At 46.1% G+C, this 16127-nt stretch overlaps 1 pseudogene; it reads right to left on the bottom strand.

Moving 5' to 3' along the window:
* Nucleotides 1-644: 644 nt before the first annotated feature.
* LOC103596732 lies at nt 645-1399 on the bottom strand (annotated as a pseudogene).
* Between the last annotated feature and the right edge of the window lie 14728 nt (nt 1400-16127).

The raw sequence follows: 16127 nt of genomic DNA, 5'->3' as shown, positions 1-16127 counted from the left end.
AAAACCTGAGGAAAGGATCATGGGAATCCCCAGTCTGTAGCCAAGTCAGAGGGAAGTTACGGGTGACCCTGGGACCCACCACTTGCAACTGGCACCTGGAGTTGGAGACAGTCTTGTGGGACTGAGCCCTCCATCTATGGAGTCTGTGCTAGACTCAGGCAGATACTGTCAGGATTCAATTGACGAATACCCCACTGGTGTCCACAGAGAATTGGAGAATTTTTTGGTGTGGGAAAAACCGCACACACACAGCTGGTTGTGTGTGTAAAAAAGAAAAGTGAGAAGTTTTGTGAGTATAAAAAAGAAAACATTTGTTTTTTCTATACAATAAGCATCTTTATTTTCAAGTGTTATTATACTATTTCACATATAAGAACCCTACAACGGTAAACTTCCATTTCTCCCCTCCTGTTATTTGTGCTACTATTGACATACATTTTACTTCTAAGGTGTTATAAAAGAAGTGAACTCAGGACTGCCGATTTTTTTTTTTTAACGTTTCAGAAAAAAATTTATTTCTAAATGCTGAGTAGGAAGGCATAGATGAAGGTCGGGTTTACTGATAAAATTTCAAAGAGAATTTCAACTTGCTAGCAGGAATTTTCACTCCATTCTCAAGCCTCTAAAAACAGTTCCTGGTGGAATTAAACAACTGTTCCTCTTTCCAAATTCTGTTGAATTTCAGCCATATATTTCCCATAGAATCTTTCTGTTTTCTTACAGAATTCGGCATTCCCTTCATTAATGTAGTCAATATCTGCACCATCATTATAAGGACATCTCTGGCTATATGTCTCGTTTTTCAACTTGTTTTTCCAAACCTATGACCGTCCTATCAATTTCCTCTGTGGAAGGCACATGTGTTCCATGAAGAAGATGGTGGGTGTTGGGAAAAAGTCTTCTGCATGTTTTTCTCTCAGTCTTTCATACATTTCCATGTGAGGTTTATTTGCTTGGTCAACCAATGATACGGGCATATCTGGAAAGTATTATAATCTGAAAATCCCAGATCTGGGTTTTTCCTCTCCCACCTCTCTTCATCTTCTCCACTGACCTTTAGCCACTTTAGTTTCTCATAGTCTTCTCCTCTTGCCGCACATTCTTTTTTCTTTTGTTCTTCCTGTAGTTCCCATTCCAAACGAGCTTTTTTGGCTTCCCAATTTGCAGGTAACTTAAGTCTTTCATCTTCTTCCACAACTTCCTGGTGACTCAATTTCTGAGCTTCATTCTGCTTCAGGTGCAGCTCCGGGAATTTGCACAACCCCTATTCATGTTTCCGAGCAGTCGGCTCCCCCGCAGCCCTAATGGGCCCCTCCTCCATGTTGTCCATGGGCACCTTCTCAAGTTCAGTCACAGCCGCCCTCGATATCGTTTTAGTATCTGTGACAGTGGTAGCCATCCCAGAGGGAAAAACATAAAAAGAGCAAAAATCAAACAAACATGGGATTTTATCTGCTTCTAAATCAGATGATAAAATTCAAAGACATGATAAAATTGTTTTGCAAGAGTATAAAGAATCAGAAGCAAAATACATGGGAATTCCTTAAGCAAAGGAGTATCACAGTATGTTGTAATATTAGTGAGGTAATAGACAGTCACCAAAAGTTAGGCAATGTGTAACTTGACATTGAATGTAGAGGAATGGGCTTAGAGTGACCATTTGGAAGTCAGGGACCTAACCTCTGCTCCAGTTTTACAGGCAAGAGCAAGCTCTAGGCCCTGGCAAGGGTCTTCTCTGGTCAATAAACTCAGAACACCTGTGTTAGAAGCCCCAAGTCACTCAAATTGAGATGACACCGTTGTTTTTCTTATTGGATAAGTGCCTTTCCAATCTTAGGAGATTTAAATTTAAGCATAGGAGGCTGGCCAGTTAGTCAGTTGGTTGGAGTACAGCCTTACAATACCAAGGTCATGGTTCAGATACCTATGCTGGCCAGTTACCAAAAAAAAAAAAAAAAAAAATAGAATGATTAAATAAATCAAATATATCTAAAGGTAAGATGTTAAATTTAGGTACAATCCATATAAATTTAATATCTGAATCCATATCATGTTTAAGAGAATTTGCATATTAGAGTATCTAAGGAATCAGACTTGTGATTCTAATTTAAGATGTGTATTACTTTTAGACTCATAATTTTAAATTGGAAGTCATAATGTTTTCTTAAGTTTATAAAGAATACTGAGAATTACTATATTTAATATATTTTTGAAAAGTATAATTCATACTTCAAAAGATAGTGTTCATTAATTAGAAAGTTGGAGCACTTAAAAATAAAAATAGAACATATTGAATTTTAAGGGCAGTGTGAATATTTTAATGGAAATTACAAGGGCCCCTTTAAACACAATTCTAAATGTTTGCTAGATTGAAAAATAGAATTATGAAATTTGCAAGTTAAACTTAAAAGCTTAAGGAGAATTAGTTTTCAATTTAAAATGTGAATATAAAATTTGAAATGAAAGTAGAGCCTGAGCAATCTTTTATGGCCAATATCCCTCCTTTTCCCTCAAAATACCAAAACACTCACATTGACAGAAGGGATTCCAGGCCTCCGAAAGCACAGTGTGAAGGTAATTGCTCTAAACTGTGGTCAGTCACTGATGGGTGTTCGATGGCTGATGGCAGCTAACACTTACTGAATGCTAACTCTGTACCAGGTACCTGTTCCCTAGAGATTCACTCACTGAATTGTCACAAGAACCCCGCCGAAGTGGGGATTGTTTTTAGCCCTAGTCTTACCAATGAAGCATGTGGCAGAGCTGGGGTTCAAGGCCAGGCCTCCAAATCCAGAGTCTGTGCTCTCCAGCACTCTGCTACGTGCAGGGTGAGCCCTTTATGTTTTGTTTTATTTTACTTTGTTTCCAAAGAGAATGGCAGCAGCATAGAGGATGAGTAGAGCAGAAGCCAGAGTCAGGGGAGGCAGCTGGGAAACAGCCGCACCCAGCCCAGCAGACAGGGGTAGGAGCAGGGACTGTGACCCGAGCCGGAGGAAGGCCAGGGAAGGCTCCTCAGAGGTGGCCACCGGACTCGCTGAGGGACAAAGGTGACTCCAGGTTACTCCCAGGAGTTGGGTGGGGCCCTGGGGGGGACAGTGGGGGACAAGATGGAGAGAAGGGGAAGGCGGAGGAGGAGCAGGATGGAATCTGAGTGCCAGTGGAAGCAGCCAGCAAACGGCTGGACACGCAAGTCTGAAGGCGGGGACAAAGAGAAGGGTTAAAAACTGCAGAGGCAAAACTTACTGGCACACGAGGGCTGTGAAAAGAACACTGTTAATCCAGTTCGAGCCATAACTAGTTTCTGGCTAAAGCTAGGGTTTTGTTTGGGTTTTGTCTGCTAATTTTTACTGATCTGTCTCTAAGGCCTAACTTGGAATCAATGTGTGAACTAAAAGCTGTCTTTTACAACCACTTGGAAGAGAACACCATGTAGGCAATTATGTATGCAACCGTATCAAAACAAAAAACAAGAAACAGCAAAGCCTCCTTGCTCAAGGGAGCCAAACAGCATTCCTCAGACCAACTATGGGCAATACCTGTGCTCTGCGCACCAAACAAAGTACCTGAGGGCTACCAACATCCCTCTGTCCCTGGCATTCAAGTATCTGCTGTCTACTGCCAGCTACATGGGTCAGTCCAATATGTATTAATGAGTCCTGAAGTATCTTCCATAATTTCAGACCTGGTCTTGCCTTGCAGTTGCCAGATTCTACAAACTTTGTTATTTCTTCTTTTGTTCACTTGGATCAAAGAGATGGAACACATAATCATTTTTCCATTGTTTAAGCAGGACACATTACAGTTGCTGAGAAGTGGTAATTGAGTTTATCAAACACAATTACCTCTACTCAACCCACCTCCCCCTGAGTTTGCCTTTCTCAATTAAAAAGAACTAACCCCACCTCTCACAAAGGACCCTTGCATATTTGAATGGCTTCCCAGGAGTCTTTGAGTGGCATATAATTACACGAAATTTAATTTTTTTGTCATTAGTCCCAGGTTTGGGTTCACAGGGCTTTGATCCAAGGTCTCTGTTATTCTGATATAAGGAAAATAAAGCTCCACCTCAAATTAAATATTTGCCTTTGCATATGATTTGCTGTTCATTGTACAAGTAATCTGCTGTTAGTCTCTGGTTTCCAGCAGCCACTTCTGGGCTTGGCATCTTTTCCAGTTCCTTGTGTTTCCCCATCAGTGGTCAGTTCACCAGGAACCTGAGCAAACTCAGGTTTCATGAACACTTCTAGATCTCAAGGTCTCAGGAGGTGACACATACAGGAATCTAATCTCTCTCTTGTTTTCCATGAGAGGCCAGCATTCCTCATACTTTGAGCTTTGAGAATGGGGTGTTCCTCTTGAAAACGAAAATTGATGGAGGAAAGATAAGGTTCTGACCCATTTATTTCAGGCAACATACCCATTGTAAATCACAGCCTGGCCAACCTTCTATTTTTAAACCAACATTTATTAAGTATCTACGATGTGAGAGCACATTAGACCTGTCCTCACGGACCTGACAGCATTGTGGAAGAAAAAGACATGTAAAAAGTCATTTTTAAACCAACATTTATTAAGTATCTACGATGTGAGTGCACATTAGACCTGTCCTCACGGACCTGACAGCATTGTGGAAGAAAAAGACATGTAAAAAGTCAATAATAGTAAGAGGCCAAATGAAATACAGGCTGTCACAGAAGTGAAAAAGATAAAATGCAGAGGGACAGCTTTTGGGCAAAACCCCCGCCCTCGTTGGTGGCTTAGCCAAGCATTACATTGTCCTCAACTTCCCATCGTCCCTATTCTTCAGGGACTGCCTGGACTCCCCACAGCCTAGCTTGAGGAGTTTGTCATCCAGATCCACTGACTTCCTTTGCACCCTAACTCCTGGTATCATCTTGGGAGTATTTTGCATCCATGCAAATATCTAACATCCCAGCCTCCAGGTCCTTAACATTTTCAACTCCAATGACAGTCACCTTCGTTCCATATTGGGCTGCCCATTCCCCTGAGCACACTTTCTATTTTACCACAGAGAACGACCTCATTGTCGTCTCCACCTCAGCCACCTCCAGGTCACAAGCTCTTATCCCTCCAGCTGTCACGATACCCCCTCGCTGACCTCACCTTGACCTGTGAGCTCCTGCCTCTCACTAGGTCCTCCATATCTGTCAGCACCTTCTGACTTCACTGTCCCACCCTTCCAGGACCCTACGGGGTTTCACTTCAACTGTTCTCTTGTCACCACCTCCGCTCTATCATCTTCTGTCTTTCTGTCATATTTACCCCCACAAGCTCCTAATCCTGGATTGATCTAAACAAGCACCTTCTATACCAGGATTACATGGGGGCTGCTGGAGAAAATCTGACCACAAGGAAGAATGATGCCCACAAATTTATGGCATCAGCTGCACCCACAACACTCTCAGCAACTCCCTGAGTCCTTCTCCCGTTCCCCTCAGGGTCTCTTCAGAACTTCTACCTCAAGTTTTTCAATCTCAAGCTTTTCAAGTTTTTCTTCAAGTGCCCAACTCGACTCCCTTCTCTCTCATTGTCTCTCATTCTTATTTTTCAGAAATGTAAATAAAAATCTCTCAACTTCCTGCCCCTCCCTCACCACCACCTAGAAATCTATCTGCATGTGTCCTCAACCCTCTCTCTCCTCAGAGCAAAAGACATTCTGGATGTTCATATGTGTTCCTTATCACTGGCCTCCTCAAGGACTTGGCTCCCTCAGGAACAAGTTTCTCCTATAGCCGTCGGCTTCTGGATCCCCATGATTCTTCACTCCCTCCTGTCAACAAGCTCATGCACAACTTTCTGTCACACGCAGGCTAATTGGAGGTGTAGTCCACCGTCCACAGATGTGTAGCTTCAGTCTCTACTTCCTCACCTCCAATTCCCTCCCCAGCATGGGGACCTGGCTTCCACCCTCCCGTGCTACTCAAACTGCTTAGGCGACATCTACATTTAGATGGCTAATGGACAGCTCAAACAAAACCTGCCCAAAGCTGAATTTCTGACCTGTGAACCCAAACCTTCTTCACCCACAGTCTTCACCATGTCAATTGAAGGTAATTCCATCCTTCCAGTTGCTCATGCTAAGAAACTCAAAGCAATCCTTTCTTCTTTCTGTCACACCCCACATGCCAATCCATCAGGAATTCTCATGGCTCTGCCTTCAAAACAGATCCAAAGTGTGACCACATCTGAGCACCTCCACCGCTCCCACCCTGACCCAAGATACCATCATCATCTTGTGCCTGGATTAGTACAACAGGTCTCCCTGCCACCTCCCCTCCTGACAGTCTGTTATCAATGCAGTAGCTAGAGTGATCTTTTTAAAGCATAAGTTAGACCATGTCATCCTCTAGTTCCAAACCCTCCAGTGACTCCCCAAAGCCAATTCCTTCCTTCGGCCTACCAGGCCCTGGAAGATTTGCCTCCACCCCACCCCTTACCTCCCTGACTTTATTCCCTACTATTCTCTCTCACTTAGGCTGCCTCAGCCACACTGGCTTGACTCCCCAAAGCCAATTCCTTCCTTCGGCCTACCAGGCCCTGGAAGATTTGCCTCCACCCCTCCCCTTACCTCCCTGACTTTATTCCCTACTATTCTCTCTCACTTAGGCTGCCTCAGCCACACTGGCTTCCTGGCTAGTGCTGCTAGAACACGCCAGGACCTCCCACCTTAAGGCCTTAATGGCTATGTTCTTTGCCTGAAATGCTCTTTCCCCAAATGTTCACATGATCAACTCCTCACCAGTTTCAAGTCTTTGCTCAAATGTAACTTTATGACCATCGTATTTAAAATTGTAACCTCTGCCCAACACTCCTGATTTTCTCTTTACATGTTCTACATTTTTTCTTTATCTATATTTAGCTCTTATACCTTTTAACATGCTATAAATATACTTTTCTGTTATGTTCATTTTTTATTAGCTGTCTTCCTTCACTAGAATGGAATTATTCACTGATATATCCTAAGCTCGAAGAGCAGTGCCTGACATACTGTAGGCACTGAATATATTTGAGGAAAATGAATTAAGTTGCCAAGGTCACCAGTGACCTGCCAAATCCAAAGGGAGCTTTCCAGTCCTTGCCTTCCTGGTGTCCCTGCAATTCTGATGACGTTGACCACTGCACCTTTCCTGAATCTCTCTCCCTTAATTTTTCCTCTTCATCTCTGGCCACTCACTCCTCCCTGCCTCTTTTGTAGGTCTCTCTTCCTATACGTATTGATGTTTCTCCCAGCTGTATCCTCAATCCTCCCTCCTCCCTAGTTTACATTCTCCCTAAAAAAGGTCATTCATACCCAAGGCATCAGCTGCCACCTAAACACTGAACAACTCTGAAATGTATACCTTTACATAGACCTCTGTCAATTTGCAGACCTACAAAACCAGCTGATTAGCAGATAATCTCACATTCAATGTGCCCAAATCTGCTCCTCTCCAGAGTTCCCTTTTCCAGCAATCACCATTTGCCCGATTGGCCAAGCCAGAAACCTGGCATTCATCCCAGATCTATTCCTCTCTCTGACTCTCCACATCTGATCAGTCACCGGTCCCCTGTATCCCCCACACACACTGACATCTCCTAATCACCTGAACTGCCATCACAGCCTCTATAGTGTCTCTGCTTCCAATCTCGCCCCTCCAGCCCATCTGCCATGCTGTCACAGTGTGATTGCTCAGTCAGCTGCCTCCTGGCCTCTCAACAATCTACAGAGGAAAATCTCAACTCCCCTCGGGCAGGAATGCCAGACCCTCCCCACACCTGTTCCAACAGTCCTGAACCACATGCGGTCCCCCTTGAAGGTGCCACACCTGCTCATGCCTCTGAGCTTTTGTGCGTGCTTTTCCCTCTGCTGAAGTCCGACCACTGCCCTTCTATCTCTCCACACCTCATTCTTCAAATCTCAGATGGGGGCTGGCTGGGTAGCTCACTCGGTTGGAGCATGGTGCTGATAACACCAAGGTCAAGGGCTCAGATTCCTGTACTGGCCACCCAACAAAAAAAGAGAAAAACAAAGCTCAGATGACACCTCCTCCTAAAGCCTTGTCTGACTCCTTCAAGCAACCCAAAGAATTCTGCCAGCCTCCTACATATCTCCACCATGGCAATTATCTTATGGACTTGTAATTATTAAAAAAAAAAAAATCTTTCCCTACTGACCTTCCATGGTGGTTGTGAGGGTCGAGTGATAATAGGGGAAAGGGTTTGGTAAACTGTAAACCTCAAATAGATAATAGTCATTGAGAAAGGCAGGAATCAATAGGGAGACATACAAGGAAACAATTATGATACAATGACATTATTACTGTCATGGATCTATAGATGTGGACATTGAGGCACAGGGGCCCCTAAGCAGCTTCAACAAGGAGCAAGGAGCAAAAGGATTTGGATCTAAGCACCCTGGTAACTCGAGTATCAGTCAGGGTTCAAGTTTAAGAAATAGAATCCAGTCTTGTTTGTTGCTTTTTAAGCAAAATGGCTATAATATAGGAAATCAGGTGCTTACAGAATGGATCATGGGCATGGCAGGAGAAAAAGGTGGTAGGCTGGGCCATCAGAAGTGATGCTCAGAACCTGCCACCTAACTCGCCTGCCAGGGGAGCTGCCATCTCTGCCATAATCAGGAGGGCAGCTAATCAAAGCTCAGCACACAGAATTGTTGAAATCAAGAACACACTGCCTAATCTCCAATCCCAGGATCAGGGAGGGATTGCATCCCACTGATGTGTTGTGACACCCATGAGGCTAGCGGGTGGACATTGAGTCACTGCTGCGGAAACCTCCACACACCAGAACTGCACTGGCAACCAGCAAGAGCCAGCACAGTGTGAAGACAGCCTCAGCTCCATGTCCACCCTTCAGTGACTGCATTAGCACATCTCATAGTAGAAACTGACATAAATTCAAAATCCCAGCAGCAAGGGATTCTAGGAAATGCTATTTTTAGTTTTCTAGCCTCTCAGGTACAGGAAGACACCCAGAAAGAGTTTGAAATGGATGCCAAGTGACAGTCCATAGCACCCTCCAAACAACACAAAGGAAATACACTAAGCTATATACATCATATTAGGGAAAAGATCCCCTAGGGGAAGACAGAGATTTTGTTTGCTTGTTGTTTATTTGTTTTAGATAAAGAGCTGAGAAACTTTTCAGTTCCTGAGGAAGAGATAAATTTTTTCCCTAATATGAACCACTGACAGAAATTTCTCATAAATGGGGCATTCCATAGTGGACACTATGCGATGTTATGAGGTCTTCAACGAAATTTTCATAGCAGATACAGGAGAACTCATGTCAGTTCCTGAGGAAGAGATAAATTTTTTCCCTAATATGAACCACTGACAGAAATTTCTCATGAATGGGGCATTCCATAGTGGACACTATGCGATGTTATGAGGTCTTCAACGAAATTTTCATAGCAGATACAGGAGAACTCATACACAGGTTCTTCAAGTCACTTTTAATAGAAGGCAAAAGCATAGGACACAGAATCAGGGCCCCCACGTCTCTCACTAGGCATCTGACCCTTAGGTCAGCCACTTTCAAACTGCACTGCTCAGAGGTTGCAGGTTCTGGAGAGGAGCCTGGGACGGGGGGTGGGGGTGAAAGAGGGGGCTGCTGAGCAGGACACTAGGTCCCTCTACCAGAACAGCTGGAGTTATATCTGTCTTATCTCAATGCCACATAAAATTTCCTTTGAAAAAAGGGGCTTCATTACTTTCTAAATTATTTGAAAATTAGTCTTCGAGCATCTCTCCTAAAAGTAATTTCTTAAAATTGGCTTTTGATAGGAGCCAAACAGAGGACACTATAAGGTTTTACACTGGCCAACAAGACCATCATTCTGTTCAGACTAATCCAAAAGCTTTCGAGAGGCTCAGGGTAGCCAATTCTGCAGTTGCCTTGCCCAGATGGCAAAGTCTGCTTTTTTTCTTCACTGTGGCCCACAATACCCAGCTCCAGGTTGCAACCATGGCACAAAATAAACCACAAAATGCCAGGCTACAAAAGGAGCTTGGAGATCCTCCAGCCCCGGACTCTCATGTTACAGATGAGGAAACTGAGGACTAGAGGGAGGATGGGACTAGTCAGCAGCAGAACTGGGACCTCTCTCCTGTCACCCACCTCCTTTTGGAGGGCTCTTATACCTACCTTTTCCAGCCAATTCTGTATTTAATCAACACCTTGCCTGCATCTGTGACTCCCTTAGAATTAAAGTGCACACCTCACAATGCTAGCCGCTGTCTCCTGCAGGGTGCTGAGAACTTACTAGAGATTGGTGATTCCAAGAAAACTGCAGCAAATAAATGTCCCTGTCAATCATATGAGCAGCTGTCTGAAAAGGCTTGAACTGGAGGAAGGAAATGCCTCTTGCTGTCTTTCGCTCTTCCCAGAAAATGTTCTACCATCTTTCTGTCTCTCTCTCCTCCTTCTTAGGCAGAACTCCTGGTCTCTACTCCTCAAATATAGACTGCCAAATGTGGCTAAGTTCTCTACCTACCCCAATAACAGCTGAGTCCTGGCTTCACAGTGAGTACAACACCAGCCAGGGAGCTTTCTACCAAGGCCAAGGTCAGAGCTCAGCAGAGAGCCAGACCAGCAGACCCATTTCTTACAGTGATTGGTCGCAAGAGGCTGAGTCAAGATGCAGGGTTAGGTGGGGAGCACCTTCTGAAAGCATGAGGGGACCAGAATGGTGAGCAGAGTCTTGGGGGGATCCTATCTGATTGCGGGCTCTGCTCTCCTTCCCACCTGTCACAGCTTATATTTGGCCAAATGAACATAGTCCCCTCAGGCGGAACATCTTTAAAGCCCAACTTTCTGCCTAAACCAGGCTTTCCTCTATGGCCTTCTCTGTTTCTTCCACAGTGCCACCATTCTCCTAGTGCCCGAGAGCTGAACTCAGGCAAGTCCTATTGATTCTTCCATAGCGGTTTTTATATCTTTCTCCTGCCTGGGCACCATCTTGGTCTCACACACCCTCCTCTCTGGCTCAGAACTTACAATAGTCCCCAAATGGGCCCTCTCCTCTGGGTCTCCAACCCCCTCTCATACTCAAATGACCACGTCACTCTTCCTACTTGGCATGTGACCCTTGCTCATAAGCTTGCAATGTTCCCAAAGTCATGAGTCAGGACTTTAAGACCCTCCATCATTGGACTTCAAACCAAGTTTCCAGCCTCATCTCCCCATTACAGGTGCAGTCGTACACGTAAGTACACACACACAAACTCCTTTTTTGATCAAGTCAGAGTGATGAACTCACTACTCCTTAAAAATGTTCTGTGGGTCCCTGTCATGGTGCCATTGTTCCCACCATTTCCCCACCTGTCACACCCTCCCCCGTAAGTGCACATGTCTAAGCCCCTCTCATCCTTTTCACCTTCCCTCCTCCTTCCACCTCCTGGCACCTTCCAGGCCCACAGAGAGCCCTGGCCATCTTGAATGCACACACCATTTGTCTGCACTATGTATGTGAGCATGGCCTCCAGATGACAGGCAAGTTAAAGAGGACACATATTATACCCATTCTACAGGAGCAGAAGCTGTGCCTGAGCAGTGGAAAGGCCTGTCTCCTCACAGGTGCACAGCAATGGGCAGCTTCAGCAGAACTAGTCCTGGTCTCCAGCCCAGCCTGGTCCTCTCCTATTGCAATGCCAGAGGCAGAGGGGCCAGGGTACTGGGAAGGAACAGGAGGAGGAAGCAGAGGGGAGGGAGAACAGGTCAGGGACGTCACTCACTCACGGTCCAAAGACCCTGAGGACAAGTGGCTCCCCAGTCAGCCAGAAAAAATAGGGCAAGCTGAGCTTGAGGAATAATCCAGCCCACCCTGTGATCAGCCAGACCTGAGGCAGAGGCGGGGGTGGCTTCACAGAAGCAGCCCCATTGCCATGTGGTGGAAACATGAACAGGCTGTATTTCTGATCTCCTAGGAGGGAAGACCGAGGCAATTGCCATCTTCATATATTTCTGTGAGATCACGTTGACTCGGGGGAGTCCAACACCGTTTGTCAGACCATGCAGGAAAACACAGTAGCCAGCCTTCAAAACAGGGCGCCTTTGTCCACGACTGACACCCTGGCCCGGAGCCCGGCACAGCTTCAGGGGAGGATTTAGGTCAGAAGAAAAACTGGGGTGGGGGGTGGCTGCAGCCTTAAAATCTGTCTTAGCACAAGACTGGGGAGGTGTTTCACCTCTTCCCACGACCACACCTGTGCCCCTGGGGGCAGGGGTGGGAATGGCTGCCTTACCTTAGTAATCACAGCTGACTTTGAGGAGAAAGTATTTGTAGGTCTCTGACCACAAAAGAGCCATTTGGCAAATTCCCATTGTGCTGGAAATTCCCCAGGCCATTTTGTCAGGCTGTTCCCTCTTTCCAGTCAGCTCAAGTCAGAAAGTCTTTACTGACCTCTGAGAAGTGTACAGAGCTGTGTAAAGGGGGATGTGACCCCATCAGAAGCTTCCAGTCAACTGGGGTGGAGGAGAAGGGGCCGCCAGCAGCCATAGGGCTGGGCGTGATTTCCAAAGCAAACAAGCTTCACCAGGCAAGAAGGACGTAGTCCCGAATTATTTAGTTTGAGGGCTTCATATTGAGTTTCTTTTCCATGGCGTTTCAAGGGATGCTACTCAAAGGGGGGATTTTGAAGAGCAGCCCCTCATGACTAGCTATTACGTTTTCCCTTCCAAAAGTTTTCCCTTCCCTTTCCACAAGGCTTCTTTCACAGGGGTCAGTCAGGAAACCTGCCTCAAAGGCCAGTTCTTATCTTTGATGTGCATTTATAGGGTTGGCAAATAGTTTTCGGGTTGCCGCGTCTTTTGTGAAAAGGGGTAACTGCTCAGGCCTGGCTCTGGCAGCCGAGCGTGAGCTTTCCTGCTGGCCTCGCCTGCCATCTTCTGGAAGGACACGGTACTGCTGCCAGGGAGATGATCTCCAAACGGGTTTCTAGAGCAAACTTGAAAATCAATCAGGGAAGGCCGATGAAAAAAATTACCCTCGAATAGCAAGAAACTAGTAATAGGTTTCATTTTCTGCAACAAAGATGCACTTCAGGATATACTCTGTCTTTTCCAGTGTGTCTCGCCTCACTTGTCATTCAACAAGCATGTAGTGGAGCCCCTACTACACGCAAGGTGCTGGGATAGACATGAAGCAGCCAGTCCTGTCTGAAGAAAGCCTGAAGCCTGCAGGTACAGAAACATGTGGGCCAATAGTAACATCTGAATGTGATCAGTGCACCAGAGAGATGTACCTCGTGCTACAAGGCGCCATAAGAGGAAATCTGCTTGGGGCAGAAAAGGGACTGGTGGTGAGCAGCGAAAATCAAAAAACTGAGGGCAGAGATGGTTCAATTCAGTCTCGTCAAATTGAAAATTCCCACTACTTCCTTCATACCCCACGGAGTCAGCAACACTGTCAGAAGCATACTGGTCACCAGGAAACTTGGAGGGCATCTAGGAAAGGGGCAGAGGTGAAGAGTTATGGGGTCATTTTCAAGACTATTTGTGGGGACCTATAAGTCTATTGGCTCAGTCCACGTGTGTGGGACAGTAAGTGCTGAGGCCAAGAGGAAGTAAAAAGCCAGACTTTGGAGTAAAACAAATTCTGGGTTTGGATCTCACCTTTGCTACTTACAGCTGTGTGATGGGAGCAGACCACTTAACCTCTCTGACCCAGTTTCTTCAAACAGAAATAGAGGTGAAAATAACAATCCCCCCTGAAGGGAATGAAGTCATGCATGTAGACCCCTAGCCAGGGCCTAGCACACACACACACCTGCATAAATAATTGGTGGTGGTGGCCCAAGAAAGGCCGTGTCAGGGCACAATGCCAAGTCCTAGTGTGGCTCTTCCATGAAGCTCTTAGTGTTCACCTGACCCAAGAAGCATCTCCACACTTCTCGGGCATCTTCCAAATAGGGTTGCCAGATACTGCCTGGAACATACTTATATTAAAACATTATTTGTTGTTTGTCTGAAATTCAAATGTAACTGGTGCTCCTGTATTTGTAGTTGCTAACTCTGGCAACCCTACTTCCAATCCACGTTGGGGATATGACCCAAGATAGTCAAGGGACACAATAGTAGTGGATTAGGGCTGCCACAGAAGCCTCTCGAAGCTGCCGAGAATGCACACCAAGGTCAGAGACTTTCTGTCAGCTTCTGTAGGTCAAAGCTTTATTTTGATCCACCCTCTAATAATGACCCCAGTGTCACTAAAGCAGGTTCCCCATGAATTCTGTAGAAAACTAGTTCTAAGGGAAGGAAATACAGAGCACACAGGAAAATGAGTCTAGAGTTAAATAAATTTGGGAAAGTCTGCATTAAACAAAAGTTCTCCTGTTCCTTCAATAAGGCAATGTGAATCATGAATTTCTAGCAGGGTAATATGGACTACAGCACTTCCCAAACTTATCTGGTCATGGAAACTTGATCTCCACGGTGCATGCCTTAGGAGTGGCTTCCTGATACATGCTCTCTGGGAAACACTGCCCTAAGGTTGAACATCTGAAAGCAAAGCTATGTGAAAAACTCCTGTTAATTGCAGGCAAGACCCAGGTGCTAAACAGTCCCTGTAAAAGCGAGCCATTTTTTATCCTGCCAGGGACTAAGGCAGCCTCTTAACCAGCAGCCAGACAACATAGCCATGGCCAATGTTTTTAAGGAGGGTCCCGCATTAAGTGCTTGTATTTTAAGCTTATGGGGGGCATTGTCTTGTATCACAAGGAAGCACTCTGAGAAGCCTTCCCCTTACTCCCAGCCATCTCTCCCAGTATTCTGCTTCTGTACCTAAAATTTTATCATTTGGGTTCAGAGGCCTTGATACCAGTTCAAATGCAAATATGCCTGGAAAGAGTGGCCCCTTGAGCTATTATCAATCACCACAACTTCATGTGACTCAGCAGATGGGATCCCTCTCAGGGCCACAGCTAAGGTGGCAGCTTTGTTTTCCTGTCTGGGAAGTCACTGAGGCTCAGAGCAGGGCTTAATGGCATACGCTTAGGGAAGGAACAGGTCCCAAGCTGTCCGGGGGGAGCACAGACCCTGCTGGGGCTGGCAGAGAAGAAACACAAGCTAAGTGCTGTCAGAATTTACCAAGCTCAGGTCTTACATAGACTCTTGTAAAAATGTGAACACAGGCCCGGAAGGACACCCACTCTCATACAGCTGGAGGCACTTAATCCTTTCCCAAGCTTCTGCTCACCTCTGGAGACTCCAGTCATCCTGGGGGCCTCTAAGTCCCCTGGGAAACTACACACTTACTTATGAGCACAGGTCAGCCCTGGGCCAGGCCTACCCTAACCTACCCCCCAATTCTGCTGACTGAGCCCCATCTGCTTCCCCAGTCCCCAGTTCCCAGACTCCCAATCCCCAAACGTGACTCCCTGCCGGACCTCACCTCCTCTGCCTCAGTTTTCTACTTGCCATTCCACTTCAGGTCCCCAGCTCTTTGCCCTTCAAGGGTCTGAAATCCTACCCCACACCCCAGCACAATCCAGTTGCTTGCTGTCACTGCTCGCCCATGCCTTCTGCCTGTTGGAAGGAGCTTCCAGGGACCGTGCTCCACCTGCCTGCCTGGATGGCTGCTTCCTGCTAGGTGTCCCTAATGCCGAATGTCCCCCTTTGGCTCCTTCCACCAGGGGTCTCATCCCCATGGCTCTGGCTGGGTCCAGCTCCCAGGTGTTTCTGCTTATGACATACTTCTCCCCACCCTCATCTCCTCCCTGAACACAGATCTCCACAAAGCCAGTGCTGCAGATGTAGGTCGCCACCAGGTATTCTCTGGAGCTGAAACCCTTCTGCAGGGTCTCGTGGGTTCAGCTTTTCTGGGGTGACCTTCTGATAGGTCTGCTAAGGAATAGGAGCTGGAATCCTTGGAAAAGGAAAGCTGAAAACTTTCCAGCAAGGACAAGCTGGGACCACAAGGGGGCAGTATTACCTAACACCCGCTTGACAGGGTAGCGGTCACCTTCCACTGCTGTTGGGGGAGGGATGGAGCGGTGTGCAGAGAGGAGAGGGGATTTCTTTATGGGCATAAGTTTATTTTATTTTATTTTATTTTTTTCCCTTTTTGTCTTTTTTCGTGACCGGCAACGGATCGCAACCCTCAGTGT

Source organism: Galeopterus variegatus, unplaced genomic scaffold (assembly GCF_000696425.1).
Source record: "Galeopterus variegatus unplaced genomic scaffold, G_variegatus-3.0.2 Scaffold2089, whole genome shotgun sequence".
NCBI lineage: Eukaryota > Metazoa > Chordata > Mammalia > Dermoptera > Cynocephalidae > Galeopterus > Galeopterus variegatus.
The sequence above is the reverse complement of the archived record's forward strand: the minus strand, read 5'-3'. Positions and strand labels throughout refer to the sequence as shown.